General features: G+C 37.9%; 1 long non-coding RNA gene across 3 annotated transcripts in view; it reads right to left on the reverse strand.

The window, feature by feature from the left end:
• LOC147365740 (uncharacterized) overlaps nucleotides 1-27,064 on the reverse strand; it is a 234,629-nt gene that overhangs the window by 22,729 nt on the left and 184,836 nt on the right. For all 3 annotated transcript variants that reach the window (XR_015132330.1, XR_015132329.1, XR_015132331.1), the window contains 4 exons: nucleotides 19,894-23,563; nucleotides 17,104-17,135; nucleotides 12,940-12,991; nucleotides 9,334-9,396 (listed from right to left, as the gene is read on the reverse strand). This is a non-coding gene — a long non-coding RNA (uncharacterized LOC147365740). The remainder of the gene's footprint in view (nucleotides 1-9,333; nucleotides 9,397-12,939; nucleotides 12,992-17,103; nucleotides 17,136-19,893; nucleotides 23,564-27,064) is intronic.

The raw sequence follows: 27,064 nt of genomic DNA on the forward strand, positions 1-27,064 counted from the left end.
TGTGTAAGATTTGATAATAAATTTATTTTATAAATTATTTTCAATTGATTCTGTGAATGTATTTCCAATGGTCCAGCCACTCACAATCTCCTAGATGCATTTTTATGTATAAACGTGTTGTATTTCAGTGAAAAAGAGTAACTACTGCAAGGAGATCCAACCAGTCCATTCTGAAGGAGATCAGCCCTGGGATTTCTTTGGAAGGAATGATGCTAAAGCTGAAACTCCAGTACTTTGGCCACCTCATGGGAAGAGTTGACTCATTGGAAAAGACTCTGATGCTGGGAGGGATTGGGGGCAGGAGGAAAATGGGACGACAGAAGATGAGATGGCTGGATGGCATCAATGACTCGATGGACGTGAGTCTGGGTGAACTCTGGGAGTTGGTGATGCACAGGGAGGCCTGGCGTGCTGCGATTCATGGGGTCGCAAAGAGTCGGACACGACTGAGTGAACTGAACTGAACTGAAGGATAAAGGACAGAAAAGGTTTAAACTGGTGCACTGAAAACTCTGATCTTGGGAAAGATGCTTCTGGCACAGTCCAAGGAAACTCTGAGGCTGTAATTTTCAGTAGGCAGTCCAAGCCCTTTGGTTAACAATGGTCTCGGATAAACATGACTTTGCCTGGCAACACCTGTGTGCAAGCATTGTCATTCTATTAATAGCTGGCAACACTTCCTTTTCTTGTACTTGGTAACCTTCTTTCAGGGGAATCTGGCTCTTCAGCAGGAAATCCACTCAGCACCTGCTGTAGGAGCCCATGAATCCTGGCTATTCCTGGCATGAATTTCACTGTAATACAATTAAAACAACCCTTAAATAGATGGGTCTTTTCTCAACAGAGGTACCCAGCCTGAGGTAGCGAGCTGGGAAAAAATGAAGACAAGTACATTTCCCTGCCAGGTGAGCCTTCCCAGGGAAAACAAAATTATAAAATGGGACACTCTGAACCATAGTTAGACATTCCCTTTTATAATTAGTCCAATGCAATCTATTGAACACTCAGTTCAGTTGCTCAGTCATGTCTGAGTCTCTGCGACTCTATGAACTGCAGCATGCCAGGCCTCACTGTCTATCACAAACTCCTGGAGTTTACCCAAACTCATGCCCATTGAGTTGGTGATGCCATTCAACCATCTCATCCTCTGTTGTCCCCTTCTCCTCCTGCCTTCAATCTTTCCCAGCATCAGAGTCTTTTCAAATGAGTCAGCTCTTCACATCAGGTGGCCAAAGTATTGGAGTTTCAGCTTCAGCATCAGTCCTTCCAATGAACACCCAGGACTGATCTCCTTTATGATGGACTGGTTGGATCTCCTTGTTGTCCACGGGACTCTCAAGAGTCTTCTCCAACACCACAGTTCAAAAGCATCAATTCTTTGGCATTCAGCTTTCTTTATAGTCCAACTCTCACATCCATACATGACTACTGGAAAAACCATAGCTTTGACTAGACGGACCTTTGTTGGCAAAGTAATGTCTCTGATTTTGAATATGCTGTCTAGGTTGGTCATAACTTTCCTTCCAAGGAGTAAACATTTTAAAATTTCGTGGCTGCAGTCACCATCTGAAGTGATTTTGGAGCCCCTCAAAATAAAGTCAGCTACTGTTTCCACTGTTTCCCCATCTATTGCCATGAAGTAAGGGAACCAGATGCCATGATCTTCATTTTCTGAATGTTGAGCTTTAAGCCAACTTTTTCACTCTCTTCTTGCACTTTCATCAAGAGGCTCTTTAGTTCTTCTCGCAATCTGCCAGGAGGGTGGTGTCATCTGCATATCTGAGGTGACTGATATTTCTTTCGGCAATCTTGATTCTAGCTTGTGCTTCCTCCAGCCCAGCGTTTCTCATGATGTACTCTGCATATAAGTTAAATAAGCAGGGTGACAATATACAGCCTTGATGTACTCCTTTTCCTATTTGGAACCAGTCTGTTGTTCCATGTCCAGTTCTAACTGTTGCTTCTTGACCTGCATACAAATTTCTCAAGAGGCAGGTCAGGTGGTCTGGTATGCCCATCTCTTTCAGAATTTTCCACAGTTTATTGTGATCCACACAGTCAAAGATTTTGCCATAGTCAATAAAGCAGAAATAGATGTTTTTCTGGAACTCTCTTGCTTTTTCCATGATCCAGTGGAGGTTGGCAATTTGATCTCTGGTTCCTCTGCCTTTTCTAAAACCAGCTTGAACATCTGGAAGTTCACCATTCACGTATTGCTGAAACCTGACTTGGAGAATTTTGAGCATTATTTACTAGCGTGTGAGATGAGTGCAATTGTGCGGTAGTTTGAGCATTCTTTGGCATTGCCTTTCTTTGGGATTGGAATGAAAACTGACCTTTTCCAGTCCTGTGGCCACTGCTGAGTTTTCAAAACTTGCTGGCGTATTGAGTGAAGCACGTTCATAGCATCATCTTTCAGGATTTGAAATAGATCAACTGGAATTCCATCACCTCCACTAGCTTTGTTCATAGTGATGCTTCCTAAGGCCTACTTGACTTCACATTCCAGGATGTCTGGCTCTAGGTGAGTAATGACAGCATTGTGATTATCTTGGTTGTGAAGCTCTTTTTTGTACAGTTCTTATGTGTATTCTTGCCCCCTCTTCTTAATATATTTTGCTTCTGTTAGGTTCATACCATTTCTGTCCTTTATTGTGCCCATCTTTGCATGAAATGTTCCCTTGATATCTCTAATTTTCTTGAAGAGATCATTAGTCTTTCCCGTTCTATTGTTTTCCTCTATTTCTTTGCATTGATTGCTGAGGAAGGCTTTCTTATCTGTCCTTGCTATTCTTTGGAACTGAGCACTCAAATGGGTATATCTTTCCTTTTCTCCTTTGCTTTTTCTTCACTTCTTTTCACAGTTATTTGTATTGAACATTAGTAGATACCTAAAAGGGCTTCCTAGGTGGCACTAGTGGTAAAGGATCTGCTTGCCAGTGCAGGAGATATAAGAGATGTGAGTCCAGTCCCTGGGTCAGGACGATCCTCTAGAGGAGGGCATGGCAACCCACTCAAGTATTCTTGTCTGGAGAATCCCATGGACAGAAGAGCCTAGCAGGCTATAGGGTCACAAAGAATCTGGCACGACTGAAGCAACTTAGCATGAAACCACTTAAAAAATCTTCAGTGGTGGAATCATTGATTTTGGTATAACCCAGGCTTATATAGGTTGAACTCATGTGAGTTGGTTCTTCCCCTAAAACCCTAAAGAGCTGACAATGAAGTTATAGATGTTTAAAACTAAGGCTCAGAGGGGTAAGAGGCTTAGCAAATGTGTTAAGCCTAAAGTGAATCCACAAAAATGCACGTGCCAGATAACACTAAATTAAATGACAAATCATAAGCCACCCCTACTTTCTTAACCTTTGACTCTTGTTCCTTCAATTCTAAATCTTCCACTTAGAGCTTTTGTGACCTAGAAGAGACCTGGGTGCGGCATTTTTTGGACTGGTGCTTTCCATGGCAATTCTAGTTAGCAAAAGGTGCACCTCGACATGGTCTTCTCCCGCTTCTCCTCCTTCCCTCTGGTCTCCACGATTGTTCTGTTACTGGTAGTTTCTCTCCAGGCAGCCGCTCCTGTGACAGCTGTTTCCTGGGACAAACCTCTATACATCTAATGCTACATCTTACGCCCTCTAAAATCTTTAGTTTGGTACTGAGTCCCTTAGAGGCTAGATGCTAGTGTGATCATCCCTATAGGGCGATTTAGTACATGTATTTCCTTCTTTAACATTCATCAAGCACCTGAAATGTTGTAAACATTGCAGATTCAGTAGTGAATATTCCAGATGGGATTTCTATGACAGGAACATACAGCGGGGTAAGGAGAGGCACTTGCTCTGCAAAGTTCTATAGACAATCGTGTTCAGCACTCCCCTGAGTAGCATCAGGAAATTGACCTGTGCATCATATTCTTTTACACTGCCCTGGACTCTACATTCTCTTAGAGTGGCTCCTCCCACTGGTAACAATGCCAGGATGCTCAGTCCTCAGGAGTTTCAGTGTAAAGTCACTCACTCTCTCCTTGTAGTTGTTTAGTCACTAAATCCTGTCAGACTCCTTGCAGCCCCATGGACTTTAGCCTGCCAGTCCCCTCTGTCCTTGGAATTTCCCAGGCAAGAATACTGGAGTGCTTTGCCATTTCTTTCCCCAGGGGATCTTACCAAGCCAGGGAACACATCTCCTGCATTGGTAGGTGGGTTCTTTACTACTGAGCCACCAGAGAAGCCCTGAACAAAGAGAAGGTAGGTCTTCACAAATGAGATGCAGCCATAAATCTGCCGCATCGCTGAACCACTGGGTACAAGTAGCCACAGTAACTGCACCTGGTTTCTGTTCATCCTTATATTAATCATCCAATAAAGCAGCAGATTTCTCAGGGTTTCTTTCTTGCAACTTTATTATAAAAGTGATAATTGCATGTAGTAAAATGCAATTTAAAAATATTAACATGAAAGTTTTAAAGGATATATAAATCGAAAAGTAAAATTTTCCCTTCTCACTAGTATCTCATCCTCCACTCTTCCTCTTGGTAAGCTCAGTGGAAATTCTGGCCTTTTTCTTCTTGAATTTGTTTTTTTCTTTAAAACTTTAAATGTCAGCCTAAGAGAGAAATTACTGTAATAGGGGATGTCAGGATTTTACAAGATAATGGAGGCAACAATAATATTTCAAAAAGATAAGCCAGGTCCAAACTCAGGTCACCAGAGGGTGCATGGCATATGCAGAAAAGAAATGCTGATGTATCTTTGACTTTCCTGTAGTTTCCAAGATATGCAAAATGAACTAATGGCTTTTCAAAAATGATGAGCACTTAACCTGTGTTTCAATCTTCTTCATGAGACTCTTCTTCATGATCTGTACCCAACGTAACCAAAAATAAAAAACTATAAAAGAGGTAACTCAATAATGTTTCTCTCTGTTACTTGACAATTTACATTTTGAGTAGAGAGAGGCAAGACGGAAAAGGAATGTATGAAATCCATTTGACTCAATTACATCTCAATGGGTTTCATGTAGATTCTAGGGTTTAACCCTGAGTTACTTAGGTCAAAGTAGTGCTATTGTCAACTCCATATAAACAAAATCAGCACATTAATTGTGTTGTCATATTCCTTGTCTTCTTCTAAAATTTTAATAGTTTATAAAAACATAATGTGTGCATTCAAGAGCAAGCACATAAATTCAAATAAATTATATATTAGAACAATTCTTCATGGGATACCAAAAGGATTTCCTTTGTGTTACATTACACATCACTGCTTATCATTCTAGATTTGTTTGCAATACATAGCTCTATTGTTTCATATGCATTGCTTATTTCACAGAAGATGATAGATAGGTAGAACTGTGGGCACACACATCAGGCTACATTCTGCAGAACATTTTATATGTATCATTTTCTAAAGAATAATTCCAACTAAGACATCCAGACTAAGTACGAAAGCCTACATTATGCTAACACAAAAAAGCAATAAAATAAAAATTGCCAAAGCTTTTAGTTTTGGAACTCTTAATGTGGTCAACTAAAAATGATTTCCTGTTTCCAAAAAGTTTTTTTTCCCCCCTACAAGAAAATCCTCTCTCTGGAAATATCAGATGTCTTCATAGTTATTTGATATTTCTGCCCAGAAGAATCTGGGGAGAGAAAGAAAAGAAAGAAAGTGGGAAAGGCCAAGAGAGCACAGGAAACCCCTCTTGGAATTTCAAAGGCAAAGAAATGTGGAATAAGTTAGCTATGCCAAGGCAGTTAATATAGAAAGCCTGAAGAACTGAGTAAAGAAAAGAAATATTCATATGAAGAACCATGTATCCATTATACATGCAGGTTCATATAAAATAAATTAAGCTGAAAGAAAACAATTAAAAACCGCTTATAAGAGACATTTAGGAAATATTTAGTACATATAATTAGAAGACATAAAAATTAGAAGGCTGGGATCAATGAAGTAGCCACTCAAATACGCTCCTGAAATGTAAATAGGCTCTTGCTATTGCTGCTTTTCTTAGTTTTTTATAGGTTAGTGTAAACTAATTGCAATTTTGCATTGTTGAAACTTGAAATTTGATATTGGAATACATTCTTAAATAAATGTGGTTATGTTATTTTGTTGTTGTTGTTGTTCAGTCACTAAGTCGTGTCTGACTCTGCAACTCTGTGGGCTACAGCATACCAGCCTTCCCGGTCGTTCATTATCTCCTGGAGTTTGCTCAGACTCATGTCCCCTGAGTTGGTGATGATATCCAACCATCTCATCCTCTGCCACCCCCTTCTCCTTTTGCCTTCAATCTTTCCCAGCATCAGGGTCTTTTCCATTGAGTCAGCACTTCACATCAGGTGGCCAAAGTATTGGAGCTTCAGCTTCAGCATCAGTCCTTCAAATAAATATTCAGGGTTGATTTCCTTTAGAATTGACTGGTTTGATCTTGCCACACAAGGGACTCTCTAGTTCCTCTCTAGCACCACAATTCAAAAGAATTAATTCTCTGGTGCTAAAACTTCTTTATGGCTCAACTCTCACATCCATACAGGACTACTGGAAAAATCATAGCTTTGACTATATGGATTTCTGTTGGCACAGTGACGTCTCTGCTTTTTAATATGCTGTCTAGGTTTTTCCTTCCAAGAAGCAAGCGTCTTTTAATTTCCTGGCTGCAGTCACCATCTGCAGTGATTTTAGGGCCCCCAAAAGAAAATCTGTCACTGCTTCTACTTTTATCCCTTCTATTTGCCATGAAGTGATGAGATCAGATGTCATTATCTTCACTTTTTGAATGTTGAGTTTTAAAAGCCAGTTTTTTTTTTTTTTCACTATCTTCTTTCACCCTCATCAGGAGGCTTTTTAGTTCCTCATCACTTTCTGCCATTAGAGTGGTAATATCAGCATATCTGAAGTTGCTGATATTTCTCCCAGCAATCTTTATTCCAGCTTGTGATTCATCCAGTCTGGCATTTTGCATGATTTATTCTGCATATAAGTTGAATAAGCAGGGTGACAATATACAGATTTATAGTACTCTTTCCCCAATTTTGAACCAGTCCATTGTTCCATGTTCAGTTCTAACTGTTGCTTCTTGTCCTGCATATAGTTTTCTCAGGAGACAGGAAAGGTGGTCTGGCATTCCCATCTCTTCAAGAATTTTCCAGTTTGTTATGATTTATACAGTCAAAAGCTTTACATAGTCAATGAAGCAGAAGTAGATGTTTTCTGAAATTCCCTCACTTTCTCTATTATCCCGTGAATGTTGGCAATTTGATTGCTGGTTCCTCTGCTATTTCTCAACCCAGCTTGTCTGTCTAGAAATTCTCAGTTCACATACTGCTGAAGTGTAGCTTGAAGGATTTTGAGCATAACCTTACTAGCATGTGAAATGAGCTCAATTGTGTGGTAATTTGAACTTTCTTTGGCATTGCCTTCTTTGGGATTGGAATAAAAACTGACCTTTTCCAGATCTGTGGTTATGTTTCACATCATTTTAATGCACATTTCTCTTTTTATGTTATTTTGCTAATAACTTATCACTTGCGGTTTATTTTATATTTATTTTAGACTAAGGAATTGATGTTAGACAAAAAGCACATTCAAGCGATTCTCTTATTCAAATTAAAAATGGGCAGTAAAGCAGTGAAGACAACTCACAACATTAACAGCACATTTAGCCCAGGAACTGCTAATGAACATACAGTGCGGTGGTGGTTCAAGAAGTTTTGCAAAGGAGATAAGAACCTTGAAGATGAGGAGAACAGTGGCTGGCCATCAGAAGTTGACAACGGCCAGTTGAGAGGATCATCAAAGCTGATCCTCTTACAACTACCAGAGAAGTTGCAGAATAACTCAATGTTGACCATTCTATGGTTATCTTGCATTTGAAGCAAATTGGAAGGGTGAAAAAGCTCGATAAGTGGGTGCCTTGTGAGCTGACAGCAAATGAAAAAAGACATCATTTTGAAGTGTCATCTTCTCTTATTCTACACAACAAGGAACCATTTATCAATTGAATTGTTACGTGTGATGAAAAGTGGCATTTCTACAAGCAAACAGTGATGACCAGCTGAGTGGTTGGGCTGAGAAGAAGCTCAAAGCACTTCCTAAAGTCAAACTTGCACCAAAAAAAATCATTGTCACTATTTGGTGGTCTGTTGCCTGTCAGATCTACTACAGCTTTATGAATCCCAGCAAAACCATTACATCTGAGAAATGTGCTCAGCAAATCAATGAGATGCACCAAAAACTACAATTCCTGAAGCCAGCATTGGTCAACAGAAAGAGCCCAATTCTTCTCCATGACAATTCCTGACTCCACATCTCACTACTAATGCTTCAAAAGTTGAATGAATTGGTCTACAAAGTTTTGCCTCATCCACCATATTCACCTGACATCTTGCCAAATGATTGCCACTGCTTCAAGCATCCTGACAACTTTATGCAGGAAAAATGTTTCCACAACCAGCAGGAGGGAGAAAATGTTTTCCAAGAATTCACTGAATCCTAAAGCACAGATTTTTACTCTACAGAAACAAATTAACATTTCTCATTGGCAAAAATGTGTTGATTGTAATGGTCCTTATTTTGATTAATAAAGATGTATTTGAGCCTAATTAAAATGATTTAAAATTCAAGGTCAGAAACCACAATTACTTTTTCACCAACCTAATATTTAATGTAGTTGTAGTAGAGTTCTCTTGCGGCCATCAAATTAAAAGACGCTTACTCCTTGGAAGAAAAGGTATGAGCAATCTAGATAGCATATTGAAAAGCAGAGACATTACTTTGGCAACAAAGGTCTGTCTAGTCAAGGCTATGGTTTTTCCTGTGGTCATGTATGGATGTGAGAGTTGGACTGTGAAGAAAGCTGAGCACCGAAGAATTGATGCTTTTGAACTGTGGTGTGGGAGAAAACTCTTCAGAGTCCCTTGGACTGTGAGGAGATCCAACCAGTCCATTTTAAAGGAGACCAGCCCTGGGTGTTCTTTGGAAGGAATGATGCTAGAGCTGAAACTCCAGTACTTTGGCCACCTCATGTGAAGAGTTGACTCATTGGAAAAGACTCTGATGCTGGGAGGGATTGGGGGCAGGAGGAAAAGGGGACGACAGAGGATGAGATGGCTCGATGGCATCAGCGACTCGATGGACATGAGTTTGAGTGAACTCCAGGAGTTGGTGATGGACAGGGAGGCCTGGCGTGCTGCAATTCATGGGGTTGCAAAGAGTCAGACATGACTGAAGAACTTAACTGAACTGAACTGAACTGAGAGGAGACCTGGGTTGGATTCCTAGGTTGGGAAGATCCCGTGGAAAAGGAAATGGCAACCCACTCCAGTGTTCTTACCTGGGAAATATCCTGGACAAAGAAGCCTGGAAGGTTACAGTCCATGGCATCACAGCTGAGTGACTAAGCCACCAACATCAGAGAAACAGAACCAATATTGTAAAGTTTAAAAATAAAATAAAATTAAAAAAATAATAATAATAAAGAAAATATATGTTTATATATATAACACATTTTAATAATTTAAAATTAGCATATTATATTTAAATTTTAATAATTTAAAAATTCTATAACATACTAGAAAGAAAGAAATAATATAGTAATCAGAAGATCAAGAAACAATCATGTATATATTAAAATTTAATATATGACAGAGGTACCATATCAAATGATTAATAAAGAAATTTTTATTTAATAAAAAAGCTAGACAACTACTTGAGGAAAAAATCCCTAACTCATACCACATAGCAAAATAAATTACAAATTTACTAAAATTAAATATTAAAAGCTGAAATTTTGAGATGCAAGAAGAAATGTGACAGCTATTCAATTTTGAGGTGAGAGATAGTATTTTAAATCATAAGTAATATATTTATAAAAATTTGTCATGCTTTCCAAAACACACTCAAATTAGTGAGAAAAGTAGCGTTGTTTCACATTTTTGCAAATTCCTTTAATGTCTGGCTTAACAGAAGACATCTGGATTCTCATATCTGCTTCTGCATTCATCTGTAGTGATATCATATGTCATGTAGCTTCTGGAAATCTCCACTGTAAACTTGTGAAAGAGTAAAAGTGGAAAAGGCAGATATATTTTAGTATTATAATGAAAATAGCTTTGACCTTTTAGGACTCCAGAAAAGGTCTCGGAGACTCTGAGGGGACTCTGAATCATACTTTGGAAACTCCTGTTATAGATTGATGTGAATCTTTAAATTAATAACACATCTCTGAGGGACAATTTCATCTGCATCGCTCTGGAAAAGATTTATCTGCATTACCTGTAGTTTCCTATAAATTATCAGTTTCCTTCCCCTCTGGAGTTGCAAAATAGCCCTAAGCGATCAAAGATCAAAGATGTACAGTCTTAAGGAATTGGATAATCTCTTAAAAGGTACAGAAGGGCAACCGTAGACCTATAATCCCTTCTGCCCATTTCTCAATCTATCCTTCCCCTGCCACCTTGCATCACTAGCTTCTACCACATTAAACACACTGATACGTTAAAATTAGTTGAGGACCTTGTTGGATGGTAATAAAATCAGAAGAAAGGAAAATTGGAATTCCTCCCAATGTAGTTAATGCAGTCGCTTCTTTATACTTCTACACATAGATTCTCATAGAATTCCTTCCTTTCCAATTCTCTTAAAAAAAAAATTAATTTTCCTAAAGCAATACTTCTTTACCTTCCTATTTCAGTCCTTTGTTCATGTTTGGGGAATCTTACCACTTTCTTCCGTGGTAGAAATTTCTCTTTTTGATCTCTTTTATATTTGGCAACTTGAATGGCACCTCAAACTTTGGTCAAATGTTTATAGGAATTTCTGGTTCAAGAAGTTGGGATGTATTCCTGTTACATGATTAAATACAACTGTTTCAATTCTAGTTCAGCAAGTACGCAAGAGGAAAATGTGTTTTCTTTTCTCACTAGATCATCTAGTAGATAATGCTTATCATGGTGGGCACCAAGATTATAAAACCAAATCTCAAATCCAAAATATATTCATGCACATCTGCATACATGCATGCATGTATGTCTGTGTCTGTGTGAAGAATAAAAGGCTATTGTTAAAACTTTTATCTTTACCTTTACTTCCTCAGAAAAATGGGCTCCGCCATTATTATTCTAAGAAGTATTTTACCCTTTCATGCCCCAGCTTACTGTTATATTATTACAGAAGACATAACACTAAGTATTAAAAAGTGGCTTAGCCTTTGTTCCCTTTCCTGAGAAGTGCTTGCCTGCGTATGTGCTCAGTTGCTCAGTCATGTCTGACTCTTTTTGACCCCACAGACTGTAGTCTTCCAGGCTCCTCTGTCCATTGAGTTTTCCAGCTTCAATTAAAATTTTTATGATTTACACTTCTAAAAAAGTGTGTGTTTGAAAAGGGAGTAATTTCAGGTAGGGAGTACTCCATTTTGTATATAAGGTCTGTTGGTGTTTAGTTGCTAAGTTGTGTCCGACTCTTGTGACCCCGTGGACTATAGCCCTCCAGGCTCCTCTGTCCTTGGAGTTTTCCAGGCAAGAATACTGGAGTGGGTTGCCATTTCCTTCTCCAGGGGATCTTCCTAAACCAGGGATTGAACTCGCATCATGTATTGGCAGGTGGATTGTTTACTGTTGAGCCACCAGGGAAGCCCCTTGTATATAATACATGAACAAAACAATACATGTGAACATGAGTAAGATGGAGAGGACATTTGGAAATGTACCAACATTGCACTGTCTTACCTTGTGATTTACACTAAGGCAGGGAGGACAAATCAATGCTTACTCTCATTATCAACAATCTTAAAAGCTCATTAATAATAAATCTGACCTTAGGACGATGGGAGCTACTTCTTCCTTTCCATTGTCAGTATGAAACAAGAGTAACGAGAAGGTCTAGTGTCATTCTAGAGATTGAAAATTGGCTAACTTTGACCACAAAGAGCAGACTTCAGTGAATTATGCTATAAAAATCCCTTCTCCTTTCCCCCCTCTCTCTCCTTCTCCTTCTTCTTCAGGAACAGAGGCAGAAATTGCAGCAATATGAAGCTTTTAGTTTGAATGAGGATTGGCAAAGTCTGATCCATGGATCAAATCTGACCCTCTGCCTATTTTGGTATAGTCTGTGACCTAAGAATGTTTTTGATGTTTTTAAATAGTTGTGATTAATCCAAAAGAATAATGACATTTCATGATACATAAAATTCAAATTTCAATATTTATGAATATAATATTGGAACAGCACACTCGTTTGTTTATATATCATTGCTTTCATGCTATATTGGCAAAGTTAAATAGCCGCAACAGAGACCTTATGTGATACTCTCATCACTTCACATTTTTATTTTTGTACATTACAAATCACAGTGATGTAATTATAACTCAACAGCACTTCAAATGGCATGCATATTGCTGTACCATGACATGATTTTTAAAAATTGCCAGTGTGTATCTATCATGTCAACACAAGAAAAATGGAAAAAACTGGACTTTGAAAGTTATACTTTTAAGGCACAGTGTAGTATGGATTATTTTATCATTGAATTAGATGCTGAAAGATGGTATTTACTGTTATGTGACACTATAGCTGTACTAAAATAATACAACATGCATCAACATTACCAAGCCAAGCATTCTATATAGAAAGAGTGTGTAGCTGGACAAATTTACCAAGCCTGTTAAAGTTTCTTGAACAAGAAGAATTGCCTCGATCAGTATTATTGAATACTGAATAGCTTTGCAAGGTTGTTTTTGCTGTAGCCCTGATAATGTCTCTTAATGAATTAAATCTAAAGCCATGAGACAATACAGACTTTATATGTGAAACTTACACAGCAGCGATGACATTTGGACAACTGTTTTTGTGAGTGACAAATAATTTTAAGCTGCTTTATACACATCACATGCTGGCAAAAGTTAAAACAAGAATCAAGGTTTTTATCCCCATCCAAACTTACAGTGAGTATATTTTTGGAGCTTCAACTCTAGTTCCAGCAGCATTTTTCAGACCTTGAGGCAAGTGGAAAAGAAGTTTCATTATTTCAAATCCATTTAATTATACAATTGAGAAACTTTCACCTAACCTTAATTGGAAGTGATTAATCTGAAGTATAAGGACATGCTAAAAGGCAAATATCAAAAGAGGAATCTAACAGAATCTTGTTAATGTATTTCAGTCTTTAAATATGATTAAAATCATATGCTGATGGATTGATAACAGTAGTTGGCAATATTGTATCTATGAAAAGACATTTTGGAAGATGAAATACTCTATAAAATCTCATTAGAGATAACATTAACAGATTATTATTTATAATTGATTTTGATGTTAGGGGACACAACTTTGAACTCCAGTGAAGCAAAATGTTACACCCCTTTCTCAAAAAAAGCTAACTCCATTTTTTCTATTTGCAATCCTGTATTATAAAACATTATTTTGTAATTCTCAAAATAATTTGACTGCTGGAGTACTCAATGATCATTATTAGATTTAAAAGCAAATAGAAATGTGTTTTCTCTGTTATTATATAGGTACCTACATACTTAAATCCTTAATGCTTTCACTTAGTTCACATACTTTAAAATATTTATTATCTGGGCCCTTACAGAAAAAAATTTTCTGATCTCTGATCTAAATGAAGTAAATTTGAGTTCTGGTTTCATCATCATAACACAGAAGAAACTGATGGCAGGAAGAAGATGCTGAAGGCCACAGACCACTGGGCTTGGGATGGGTTCTGTCTTGAGGACTGCAGGGAAAGAGATTGGCTGCAAGGGTCATATCTGAGGCTTTTTTCTCTTAAAGAGAGCAGAGGTTAGCATGGGATTAATTCTTCTATTGTCATAATTAACCAGGAGTCTTTGGAAATATTTGATCTCAAGACCTTTAAGAAAGACTAGACCGAAGGGTTTTTTTTTTTTTTAATTTGCACAAATTAATAAAGCATTATTATTTCCCAATATTGTTAAAACCAGAAATTACTTATACATACACTAAAATAAATTCTGAAAGGTGCCCACCAACTTGTTAATATGGATTCTCTTTGGGTCACAGACTTATACATTATTTTACTATATTCTTTTCTTTAACCTAAGAAAGCCTTCCTCAGCAATCAATGCAAAAAAATAGAGGAAAATAACATAATGGAAAGACTAGAGATCTCTTCAAAAAAATTGGGAACATTTCATGCAAAGATGGGCTCGAAAAAGGAGAGAGATGGTATGGACCTAACAGAAGAAGAAGATATTAAGAAGAGGTGGCATGAATACACAGAAGAATTGTACAAAAAAGAGCTTCACAACCCAGATAATCACAGTGTGATCACTCACCTAGAGCCAGACATCCTGGAATGTGAAGTTAAGTGGGCCTTAGAAAGCATCACTATGAACAAAGCTAGGGGAGGTGATGGAATTCCAGTTGAGCTATTTCAAATCCTGAAAGATGATGCTGTGAAAGTGCTGCACTCAATATGCCAGCAAATCTGGAAAACTCAGCAGTGGCCACAGGACTGGAAAAGGTCAGTTTTCATTCCAATCCCAAAGAAAGGCAATGCCAAAGAATGCTCAAACTACCACACAATTGCACTCATCTCACACGCTAGTAAAGTAATGCTCAAAATTCTCCAAGCCAGGCTTCAGCAGTACAGAAACCATGAACTTCCAGATGTTCAAGCTGGTTTTAGAAAAGGCAGAGGAATCAGAGATCAAATTGCCAACATCCGCTGGATCATCAAAAGAGCAAGAGAGTTCCAAAAAAACATCTATTTCTGCTTTATTGACTATGCCAAAGCCTTTGACTGTGTGGATCACAATAAACTGTGGAACATTCTGAAAGAGATGGGAATACCAGACCACCTGACCTGCCTCTTGAGAAACCTGTATGCAGGTCAGGAAGCAACAGTTAAAACTGGACATGGAACAACAGACTGGTTCCAAATAGGAAAAGGAGTACATCAAGGCTGTAGATTGTCGCCCTGCTTATTGAACTTATATACAGAGTACATCATGAGAAACGCTGGGCTGGAAGAAGCTGGAATCAAGATTGCTGGGAGAAATATCAATAACCTCAGATATGCAGATGACACCACCCTTATGGCAGAAAGTGAAGAGGAACTAAAAACCCTCTTGATGAAAGTAAAAGAGGAGAGTGAAAAAGTTGGCTTAAAGCTCAACATTCAGAAAACTAAGATCATGGCATCTGGTCCCATCACTTCATGGAAAGTAGATGGGGAAACAGTGGAAACAGTGTCAGACTTTATTTTTTGGGGGGCTCCAAAACCACTGCAGATGCTGATTGCAGCCATGAAATTAAAAGACGCTTACTCCTTGGGAGAAAAGTCATGACCAACCTAGATAGCATATTCAAAAATAGAGACGTTACTTTGCCAAAAAAGGTCCATCTAGTCAAGGCTATGGTTTCTCCAGTGGTCATGTATGGATGTGACAGTTGGACTGTGAAGAAAGCTGAGCACCGAAGAATTGATGCTTTTGAACTGTATGTTGGAGAAGACTCTTGAGAGTCCCTTGGACTACCAGGAAGCCCAGCCAGTCCATCCTAAAGGAGATCAGTCCTGGGTGTTCATTGGAAGGACTGATGCTGAAGCTGAAACTCCAATACTTTGGCCACCTGATGCGAAGAGTTGACTCCTTGGAAAAGACCCCAATGCTGGGAGGGATTGGGGGCAGGAGGAGAAGGGGACGACAGAGGATGAGATGGCTGGATGGCATCATCGACTCGATGGACATGAGTCTGAGTGAAGTCCGGGAGTTGGTGATGGACAGGGAGGCATGGCGTGCTGCGATTCATGGGGTCGCAAAGAGGACACGACTGAGCGAATGAACTGAACCTTTTTCCCTCTGATCTTTCTACAGCGGGTATTTGTTATTTTACTCTTTCTCTTGTCTTGAATCTTTTTTCCTTGATGTTTCCACAGTGATTATATTTCATTTTAAAATTTATACTTAAAAAAATTATCCTGACAAATTTTTACAATTTCTTTTCAGAAACCTTATAAGGATCTTTCTTTCTTATAATTGAAAGAAAGATCAGTAAGCTAGCTATCTTGTGTCCCCTGTAAACTCTTTCAATTTATTTAAGAAAACCAAATTTTAAAAAAATTAAAGGAATGCCCACACACAGAGTAGGAAATAATGTTCTTAAGTAACTGAATATACTCATATCATTAACAAACACAGAAGGCACCATTGTTGCTAAAGGAAATATGAGCATTTTTTCTCTTAAAAAATAAAAGATATGTAAGAGAGTCTAAAGAAAAGGAATTAATAGGTTTCTTGTCATGACATTTTTAATAAAAAACAAACAAACAAACTTTTTTTTCTTCTTTTTTTTTTTTTTTAGTTTATTTGGCCACATGGGGGTCTTGGTTGTGTCAGGCTGCATCTAGGTCCCTAACCAGGGATCAAACCTGGGCTCCTTACGTTGGGTGCACAGAGTCTTAGCCACTGGACTACCAGGCAACTTCCCCCAAGAACAACTTTTTTAATAGAATGAAAAATTACTTTTATGTGCATCAGTAAGCATTGTCTATTTTAAAAATATTTTCATTATCTTTTTAAATATCTTCAAATTATATTTTAAAAAATCGAATCCATTTATATTATTTAAAGTTATACACAGTCCTGACCATGATACATTCTTCTCATATTATGACTTATAATATGTCATTATTATGACATAATATGTGCTAAATGTCTATCACATGCTAACACAGTCATGTGTACATAACTGTGAATCTGAGAAAGCATCAGGTTTTATAAGTTATTTGTCTGAGATACACAGCAGCAGGGCCAGGTTAATTACATCGTCACATCCCAGAATAATGAGATACTATCACTGTTCCTGCCGATGATGTTTTCTTTGTTTCCATAGAGTTATATATGTACAGCAAAACTGTATATTTTTCTAAACAGATGTTTGTGTTTGTTTACTCCATTGATGTAGAGAACACTTAATATTTTTTGATAATTTTAATGCTAAGAGATGGCATTGACTAATGTGAGTCAATTAAAGCTCACCACAGCTGTCTAATAAATTGCATGTATAAAATCACAAGTTTACTTTTTCTGAAACTAAGGTCAATTCTTCATGTCTTCTTACTAACCTTCAATATTTTCAGGAACAAATATGGAAGATCTAGAAAAAATCAGAACAGGGACTATTAAAATAGTTTTTCACTTCATTTCCCAACATCTTAGGGAAAAAAATAAAAATCAGACTTTGTACAGACCAGCATGAAAAGATTATGTCTTGTCTGAACATAATCAGGCCAGGAAAATAACCACTTTTCATGTAGCTCTTGTTTGCAAGTTTATAATCAAAAAGATGATATTTACCATTCCTAAGTTCTTCAAAGACTTAGAGGATAAAGGAGGACTTTTTATAATAATGTCTTTAGAACAGATTTTCATGTGAAGGCAGAATAGAATCGCCAGTATTCTTTTTGTCAACATACCTCTGGGAGGTACATTAGGATTAAGTCTACTCTAATTACCATTTGTTAGCTGACAAAGGTGGGTTTTAAACTAATGAGTTCGAACATGAAGTTTGCATGTGTATGAAAAAAAGAAAGAAACAAGATCAAGTCAAGCTAGTCTTTATCACTTGTCTGGCAATCAATCACATGCCTTCCATAGAAAGCTGTTAGTTTTCTATCTGAAGTATTCGCTTTGATATACTTAGAGAAAAACAAGATGTGCATTGAAAATAATCTGTCTTCCTTCATCTTCTTGGCTTTGTAACTTTTAAAAGTAGCTCACGTTTTTAAAGATAGTAATTTCTTTATTACATTTATGTCATTATTCTACAAGTTAAGTCTTACTTTTCTAAGATTCAATAACAAAATAGTAATAGTCATAAGAAAGGAGGTTCCCTTGAGGATAAGATATATATACCATATTCGATTTGCTTATTGAATATTTTACTATGCTTATCCAATTATTACTTCTTTTAAAGGGTACCTTTTGGAATATGGAGTTTAAATAGTCATTTACTCTAAGTAGTAAAAAGAAGTCTGCACATCTTAAGTGGGTTTAGCTGATAATTTAAAACAATCACTCTTTAAAGAACTGGCCAAATTTTCCGTCATGGAAGCAGCATCCCCAGGCAACATGAAAAGCAAGGCTGTAAAAGAATTGAGAGGGAAGGACAGAGGACAGTAGGCCCAAGACAGAGGATTCCCTTACTTGGGGCACGTTTTGTTCAGTAGCGTCAAAGGGGAGAGGGCTACAAAGTTAATGATCTGGCTCTCTGGTAGTAAAGATTTGCTTGGCAAAATTTTTACTAAAATCAGAACTGGTAAAGAGTTCCACTTTACTTTTCCCAATGTCCAATCAGTTACTAAACCCTGGAGTTCTTATCTAAAAATTTATGTTGGACACATTAACAGAATGTATAAATGTATTATTTAATACCTGGATAAATGAATAAGCAAACAGATGAATGAATGAGGCACAGTGATGAAGGCTCTTTTCACTTACTATCTCTCAGGTAAGACGCTGCATCCTGATTCTAAGAACACCTTTCCAAACACAACAAAGTTAGTGGATGAGCCCAAAAATCAGCTTGCAATTCTATGAACGGGAGATGAAATCAAGTTCAGTACCAAGACCTTCATTAAAGGACAGAAAAGCATTTTGAAAAATCAGAATAGAAGAGAATGTTGAAACTAAAAACCTAGTTAGTAAATACAGCTTATCTCTGGTACACAAGACATCATGTCTTGCTGGTGACGTGACTCCGTTGTAAGGGCCACCCCCTGGGGGTGCTGAGATTCCTAAAAAAACTTCCTAGTCATCCAAGAAAAACTTCCTAGGCAACCAGGATTATGTCTTTGGATCACATGCGGCCAACAGGTGGGTAGAGTGGCAGGAGGCTGGAGGAAAAAAGGCAGGAGATACAAGGCAGAAACCAACCAAATTCATTTAACTTCAACTACTCTTCTCATTTTTTAGTGTAGCTCAGGCTATATTTTAAAATTATTATACCTAGGCTTCTGTGGCAGCTCAGTGGTAAAGAATCTGCCTGCCAATGCAGGAGACACGGGTTTGATCCCTGATCCTGGAGGATCCCTCATGCCTCAGAGTAACTAAGCCCAGGTGCACACCTACTGAGCCCCTGTGCCGCAGCTACTAAAGCCCTCAAGCTCTAGAGCCCAAGGTCTGCAACAGGAGACACCTCTGCAATGAGAAGCCCTTGCAATGCAACCGGAGTAGCCTCCACTTGCAACTAGAGCAAAGCCCACACCGCAATGGAGATCCAGCACAAACAAAAGTAAATAAATAATTATTTTAAAAATTACTATGCCATTATTTTACTATATTTTATCATTTAAATGCCTACAGAATTTATGTTGGCGTGTAAGTTTTGTTTTTCCTTTGAAACACAACTAATTTGTTGACCATTTGACCACAAACAAACTGTAAAGTCGCAATCTGTTTTCAAAGATCTTGAGCTATCTTCTACTAAGCTGAAAGCAAGAAATAAGAGAATCTTGCAAAAACTTCACAATACTTTGACATGAGTGGAGACCTAAGGGGTTTAGATAATTCAGATAAATGCACAAACATGTAAGTGCTTGTCAAATTCAAGCCTTTTCCATTTTTCTCTTTAGTTTTTATGGTATCAGTTGCAGAAGACTGTTTAGCCTCCAGGCAAGACTCAGATATTTCATATTTCTCTTAGCTGGAAATTAGAAAAAGGAACACATTCCATATGAAAGACATTTTTGAAAGACAAGTATGCAGAAATATTTGCTCTAATAGTATCTATCTTACATAGAAAATAACCCTAAGAAAAGAAAAACAAGTTTTGTTGGGATGCCTCGTATGACATGCATGATAATGTTCTTTCTGGTTTATGTCACAATGCTGTACTTTGCTAAAACAATGTTTACCTTGATTTGGGGTTCCTCATCTTGTCTTCCTCTTCCTGGCTTGGCTTTAGCTTTTAAACTAAACATAAAAATAAATGAAGGCAGAGAAAAATTTTTACAAGCAAGTGTCTTATAAGAAATAACAGCAGACTCATTAAGTTTTATCTTTTTTGATTTATTCCAACTTGAGATGTACTAAAAACTGTAAGGCAAGTTTTAACATCATGTCCTTTAATCTAAATGCAGTACTTTCTTACCTACTTTCATTAGTGAAATTTACAAATTTTAAAGTTTAAGTACATGAAAAATATTTAAATCTTAGTACTGCCAGTCTCTGCTAGGATTCCCCTTATAAATTTTTCAGGGAGACAGAGACGACTTGTAGGAAACTTGGCATCACTTCTAATGTTACCAAGTTAGATTGTGTGTGACAGAATGTCTGATTTTCAATAAATACCATTTCAACAAGTAGTAAACTTGAAGATAATCTCACTGAGATCTGAAGTACAATATTCCATATCAGATTGGAAGTTGTACACAGAGTTTTGATATTCAGAAAAAGGTAACATTTCAGTTGCAGATATATTTTACAGGCTAAGACTTAAGCATACTCCGAATACTTAATATCAAGTTATGGAAAACAGCATGCAAAGTTTTCATTTTTCCTAGCAAACAGGCACTCTGGAAACTCTAAACAAGAATAAGATTCTTTGAAATGTATTATGCTTTTAAATCAAAGACTTGTTTGAAAAAAAAAATGATGCTCTTCTCTTCACAGTAGAGTTGGAGAATGTTTACTAGTCACTCTTGTGGGCAATATTAGACAAAAATATTAGAAATCTTTTAACATGCCAAGCTAACATTGAATAGTCTTCTGAAAGGTCTGTAAAGCATCTACAAACATTTCTGTAAACAGACTAATTTTTAAATTGAAAAAAAATTCTTGCTTCTATATTAGTGAAAAGTTAAATGGTCTATGAAACTTGTTATGTCTTTGGAAATAAGCTGTTTCTTGGCCAAAAAAAAAAAAGACACTAGGCCACTCGAGGTCATTCCTTCTGAGTCACTAACTCAAGGGCAAAGCATGGTGTTTTAAATGCCAGTAAAGACATAGCCCTCTTGACTGTGCTCCTCGTTTTCATGATACAGTCTCATGTTTTGGATATTTCTGGTTTAATGAAATTCAAATCATGTTGACAGGACATTCTGGGAGCTTGTGTGCAAGCAGCTAAGTCTCATTTCATCCTGGTATCTCCCTAAGAATGGCCATACAGCAGAGGCTAATCCAATCTTTATCGAGCTGAATTCATCTCAGATGGGCTTTCTTCTTTCCTAATAATTTCACACTGTGACTTCTACCTGTTTTCTTTGTTGTGTGTCTACATTGGAGCACATCTTACTGATTTCTGCACCATGTAACAGGAACAAGATGTACATGATTGCCTACTCGATTCTGAGCCTGAAGTGAATAAACAGTAAAATTTTGGGAGTTCCAGGAAGGAGTAGTAGGCAGAAGGAATGTGCTGCCAGGCATTTTCCTGTCTACTGGGGAATTTGGTGCAGTAGAAGTAAATACAGGTTTAGAAGTAAAATGGGCACATTTCAAACCCTTCCCTCAAAGTGTAACTGTTCACTGAACTTTGGTTTTTCATCAGTAAAATAGGAAGAGTAAGAGTTACCTGTTGGGATGTTAGGAAGATAAAATGTTACACGTAAGGCATTCAAAATAATGCCAAACACACAAACAGTAGCTATTACAATTTGAACTATAAAGATTGCATGCATGAGTGCTCAGTCATCTCAGTTGTGTCTGACTCTTTGAGGCCCCGTGGACTATAGTCCGCCAGGCTTCTCTGTCCATGGAATTTTCCAGGCAAGAATACTGGAGTGGGTTGCCATGCTCTCCTCCAGAGGATCTTCCCAACCTAAGGGAGAACCTGCGTCTCCTGCATTGCAGGTGGGTTCTTTACTGTTGAGCCCCTGGGGAAAGATTATGGTGTTACAAAATAAGAAATTTTCTTTTTTTAGGTCACATTTTTAACTAGAAATGCCTCAGCCTGTCGAAAGAGGTCTCAAATTGCTCCCTCTCATTTCGTCAATATGTTCTTAAGGCTGACCTCATCCGAGAATTCAGTTGCCATTGAGAAGACAGCTGAGAGCTCAGTCACTACATATAGCATCTTCCCTCCCAGGGTTGGTGAGCCATTCAGACGCTGCATTTATGCTTAAAATGTTAGAAACAAGCAACATCCCCTAGAATCAATCAATAAAGTCCTTCATCTCTCTGACAAAAGACAAAGAGTCACACATTGGCTTATAAGATAAAGTCCAATAATAAAAGCTAGTGTACTTCCTTGGGTACAACTCCTTGAATATAGTTCCTTTCAACTGAAGATCTAGGAAGTAAGGACACAAATTATATCCCCTCTGCATTAGTCAGGGTTCTCCTGAGAAACAGAACCAATAGGATCTTATGTATATATAGGTAATAGGCTGGTACAAATGTAATTGCAGTTTCAGATCATGGATTTTAAATCATTATAACTAGGCTCAAACAAATCAAAATAGGAGCCATTACAATCAACACATTTTTCCAACCAGAGATAAGTTTGTTTATTCCTGTAGCATACATATCCATGCTTTGGATTTCAATGAACTCTTGGAAAGCATTTTCTGCCTCCTGCTGGTTATGGAAGCATTTTCTCTGCTAAAAGTTGTCAAGATGCTTGAAGAAGTGGTAGTTGAATGGTAAGAGATCAGGTGAATACGGTGGATGAGGCAAAACTTCGTAGACCAATTCATTCAACTTTTGAAGTGTTGGTTGTGCGACTTGCGGTCAGGTGTTGTCATGGAGAAGAACTGGGCCCACTCTGTTGAACAATGCTGGCTGCAGGTGTTGCAGTTTTTGGTGCATCACATTGATTTGCTGAGCACGCTTCTCAGATTTAATGGTTTTGCCTGGATTCAGAAAGCTGCAGTGGATCAGACTGGCAGCAGACCACCAAACAGTGGCCATGAACTTTTCTGGTGCAGGTTTGGGTTTGGAAAACAGTTTGGAGCTTCTCAGTCCAACCACTGAGCTAGTCATCACCAGTAGTCGTATGTATAAATTCCACTTTCAATCGCATGTAACAATCAGATTGAGAAATGGTTTACTGTTGTTGTATACAATGAGAAGACGACACCTCAAAAATGATTTTGATTTTAGGTCAGTTCATGAGGCACCCACTTATAGAGCTTTATCACCTTTCCAATTTTCTTCAGATGCCAAATGACCATAGAACGGTTGCATTGCCCAATTCTTGTGCAGTCGTAACAGGATCAGTTTCGATGATGGCTCCCATTGGTTGTTGTCAACTTCCAATGGATGGCCACTGTGTTGTACATCTTCAAGTCTCTCGTTTCAGTTGCAAAACTTCTTGAATCACCACTGCACTGTATGTTTGTTAGCAGTTCCTGGGCCAAATGTGTGGTTGAATTGTCTCTGCTTATTTAAGACTCATTTTGAACTCAAATAAGAAAATCGCTTGAATTTGCTTTTTGTCTAACACCATTTCCATGGTCTAAAATACACATAAATTATGCAGTAAGATACTGGATTGGGTAGCCTATCCCTTCTCCAGGCGATCTTCCTGACCCAGGAATCAAACTGGGGTCTTCTGCATTGAAGGCAGATTCTTCACCAGCTGAGCTATCAGGGAAGACAATAAGTTATTAGCAAAGAAACATAAAGTGAGAAAAGCACATCAAAATGATGTATAACATAACTGCATTTAAGAATGTATTCCAGTGTCAAATGGCAAATTTCAACAATGCAATAGCCCTAATTACTCTTGCACCAACCTAATATATGCTCTGGAGTTCCAGAGGCCTGTCTTAATTTTGTGCTGTCTTTATCTTTCAGTTCAAGCTGATATAATGACTTCTAAAACCTATGGGCTTCCTTCTGATTAATTTACTTTCCACTCTGTTAGCTAAAAGTCAAACCAATAGGTTTCTCTGAGCCAGTCCCTCTCAATTTTGGGCTCCCTGGGCTGGAGATGTAAGCTTGTGAATCATTAATGTAATATATAATAATTGAAGCTATGGATGTGGATGAAACTTCTTGGAGTGACAGAATAAGCAGAGACTAGAAGAATTCTTATGATCAAACTTAGGCTGTTTTTAAAAAAAAGAAAAGTTTAGCAAAAGTAAAAGAGAAAGAGAAACTAGGTTTTTATTTTTTTCCTGGTAGCACAGCCTATGGGATCTTTATTCCCTGACCAGGGATCGAACCCAGCTCTCAACAGTGAAAGCACAGAGACTTAACCACTAGACCAATAGGATATTCCTGAGATCATTTGTTTTTGCAAGGACTATGATAGGCTAAGATCTGATAATTTTAATACATAAAATGTTTTTATAAATAAAATTAAGGTTATTTGAACTTTGCCAGGGGAAGGAGATAGTTAGGGACTTTGGGAAGGTCATAGACACACTGTTTTATTTAAAATGGATAACCAACAAAGACTTATTGTATAGCACATGGAACTCTACTCAGTGTTATGTGCCAGGCTGGATGGGAGGGAGGTTTAGGGGACAATATTTTCATCTGAACCTACTACAGCATTGTTAATCAGCTATACCTCAATACAAAATGATTTTGGTGTTAAAAAAGTAAAAATTTAAAAATAAATAAATAAAACTAAAGTTATTAACATATCAGAAGAAAAATGGTCAAAAGGAAACATAGATTAGACAATGAAGTACAAGTCCCTTAACAAGCTGTCAATGACCTGCAAATAATTTTTTAAAACCTTTAAAAATATCAAATTGAAAAGATTCTTTTGAAGTATTGAACTCAAACTCAGGAAGGGTGAGAATAGATTAGCACTTACATATACTACTGGTGGGGCTTCCCTGATAGCTCAGTTGGTAAAGAATCTGCCTGCAATACAGGATACTCCAGTTTGATTACTGGGTTGGGAAGATCTGCTGGAGAAGGGATAGGCTACCCATTACAGAATTCTTGGGCTTCCCTTGTGGCTCAACTGGTAAAGAATCCACCTGCGGGAGACCTGGGTTCTACCCCTGAAGATCCCCTGGAGAAGGGAAAGGCTACCCACTTCGGTATTCTGGCCTGGAGAATTCCATGGACTGTATGGTCAGTGGGGTGGCAGAGTTGGACACGAATGGGTGACTTCCACTTTCATACTGGTGGGGCTGTAGCTTGATACAAGAGGGCAATATTTGAGCAACATGAAAGAAGACATTTAGAAAGTTTATTTAGTAATTTCTAGAAAATGAATTTTAAAAAGTAGTTAAATATTTATGTGTGAGAATGTTCACTGAAAACACCATTTTTTACAAGAATGATAATTGAAGCATCAATTTTAACAAAAAAAATCTGGAACTATCAATATTTTCAATAGAAGAATGATGAACTATATTATGAGGCACACATAGAATTAAGAATTTCAAAACTAATAACAATTATGCTTTAATGAAATAGAAGCATGATCATAATATGATGTTAACTGAGGAAAGCAAGACATAAAACTGTGTAAAATATGATTCCAATTTAGTTTAAAATATATACGTATTATAATCCAGAAAAAAAATATCAAAATGTTAATACCATTTACCTTTGTGTGATGCAATTATGAGAGATTTATATTTTCTTCTTTATTCTATCTAGCTTTCTCTTTCATTTTCCCACACTAAGCATGAATTACTTAAAAAAAAAAAAATGAGCCTAAAATATGTGGTACTTAAAGGCTTTTCTTTGCACAATTGCACCAGTGAAAACTAAGTGCTCAGTCGTAAAGACCCTGTGGGAAAAGTGGCCATCCCAGGGCAGATGGCAGGATAAAAATGCTGTATGGGGAGCGCAGAGAAATTCAGACTGAATCAAAACAGAGACAATTCCCTTAGGTGGGGTGTTTTCTGAAAATCTGGCACAGAAACCACTTATCTGTACTAGATCTTGCCCAGAAACCTTAAAAGAAAAACAAACAGAGCTGCTCTGGCTGAAGGCTGTACCCCTGATCCCTACTCTCTGCCTTCCTCACTCAAGGGACACTGCAGCAGGCTCTGCCGACACATGAGGTCTAAGAAACACTTTGAAAATCAAGAAAATCATCTTATGCTAAAGTTTCTCATCAACCACTCCCTAATCAAGATGACCTGGAAACTATCAGACTCTTTTGTGTAATTGTCATGTTCGACTATGTATTACAGCCTAAGAACACTTAAACAATTCTCATGTCAGGATAGATTGGTTCCCTAATTCTTCATCAATTCATTAGCCCTCTCTATTTAAGTCTTCCTTAAAAAATATTATACTAGGCATTATAGGGCTTCCTATGTAGTGCAGTGGTAAAGAATCTGCCTGCCAATGCAGGAGACACGAGAGATGTGAGCTCAATCCCTTCATCGGGAAGATCCCCTGGAGGAGGAAATGGCAAACCACTCCAGTATTGTTGCCTGGAAAATTCCATGGACAGAGGACCCTGGAGGGCCACAGTCCACGGGGTCACAAAGCATCTGAGGCGACTGAGGGACTGAGCACACACACACATAAATTGCATAAGTACTTGGCCCAGAAGGATTCTACATGATCTTCAGAGTTAAAAATGTGAGCGCATCTGCAAATGCCTGTGGCACTGAGACACTGGGTCAGTTTTGGCTTGATCATCCTTGGCTGTGCTTAACACCAAAGGAGAAAGAATCCTCCCTGTTCCCAGGCAGGGCTGCAGCCTGGACAGGGACAGAATGCTGGCTTGCACAAGAATGGCTTCAGTTGGGCGATGCTGGAGCAAAGCTGCACTTAAACTATCAACTCCAATTGTGGTGAGCAGGACCTGCTGACCCCTGAAGCATTATGACAGGTCTTATTTACTGAATCTACTTAAAACTTTTCAGAGGTTTCAACAGGTAACTTTTCCTCACTTGGATGCCAGTGGCTGCAGTGAAAATGAATGGGATGTCTCTTCCGGCTGTGTGGAAAACTATGGCACAAAAGCACATTCTAGAACTATATCAACCAACATGTCACCATCAGCCACACATGGCTTTAAGCTCTTAAAATATGGCTAGTCTGAACTGACACATACGGTAATTGTAAAGGACATACCAGATTTCAAAGTAGGAAAAAGAATGTAAAATATCTCACTAATAAATTTTCCTATTGATTACATGTTAAAATGATATA

This window comes from Bos grunniens, chromosome 9 (assembly GCF_055505025.1).
Source record: "Bos grunniens cultivar Pamir isolate PY7600 chromosome 9, Bosgru_T2T1.0, whole genome shotgun sequence".
Classification (NCBI taxonomy): domain Eukaryota; kingdom Metazoa; phylum Chordata; class Mammalia; order Artiodactyla; family Bovidae; genus Bos; species Bos grunniens.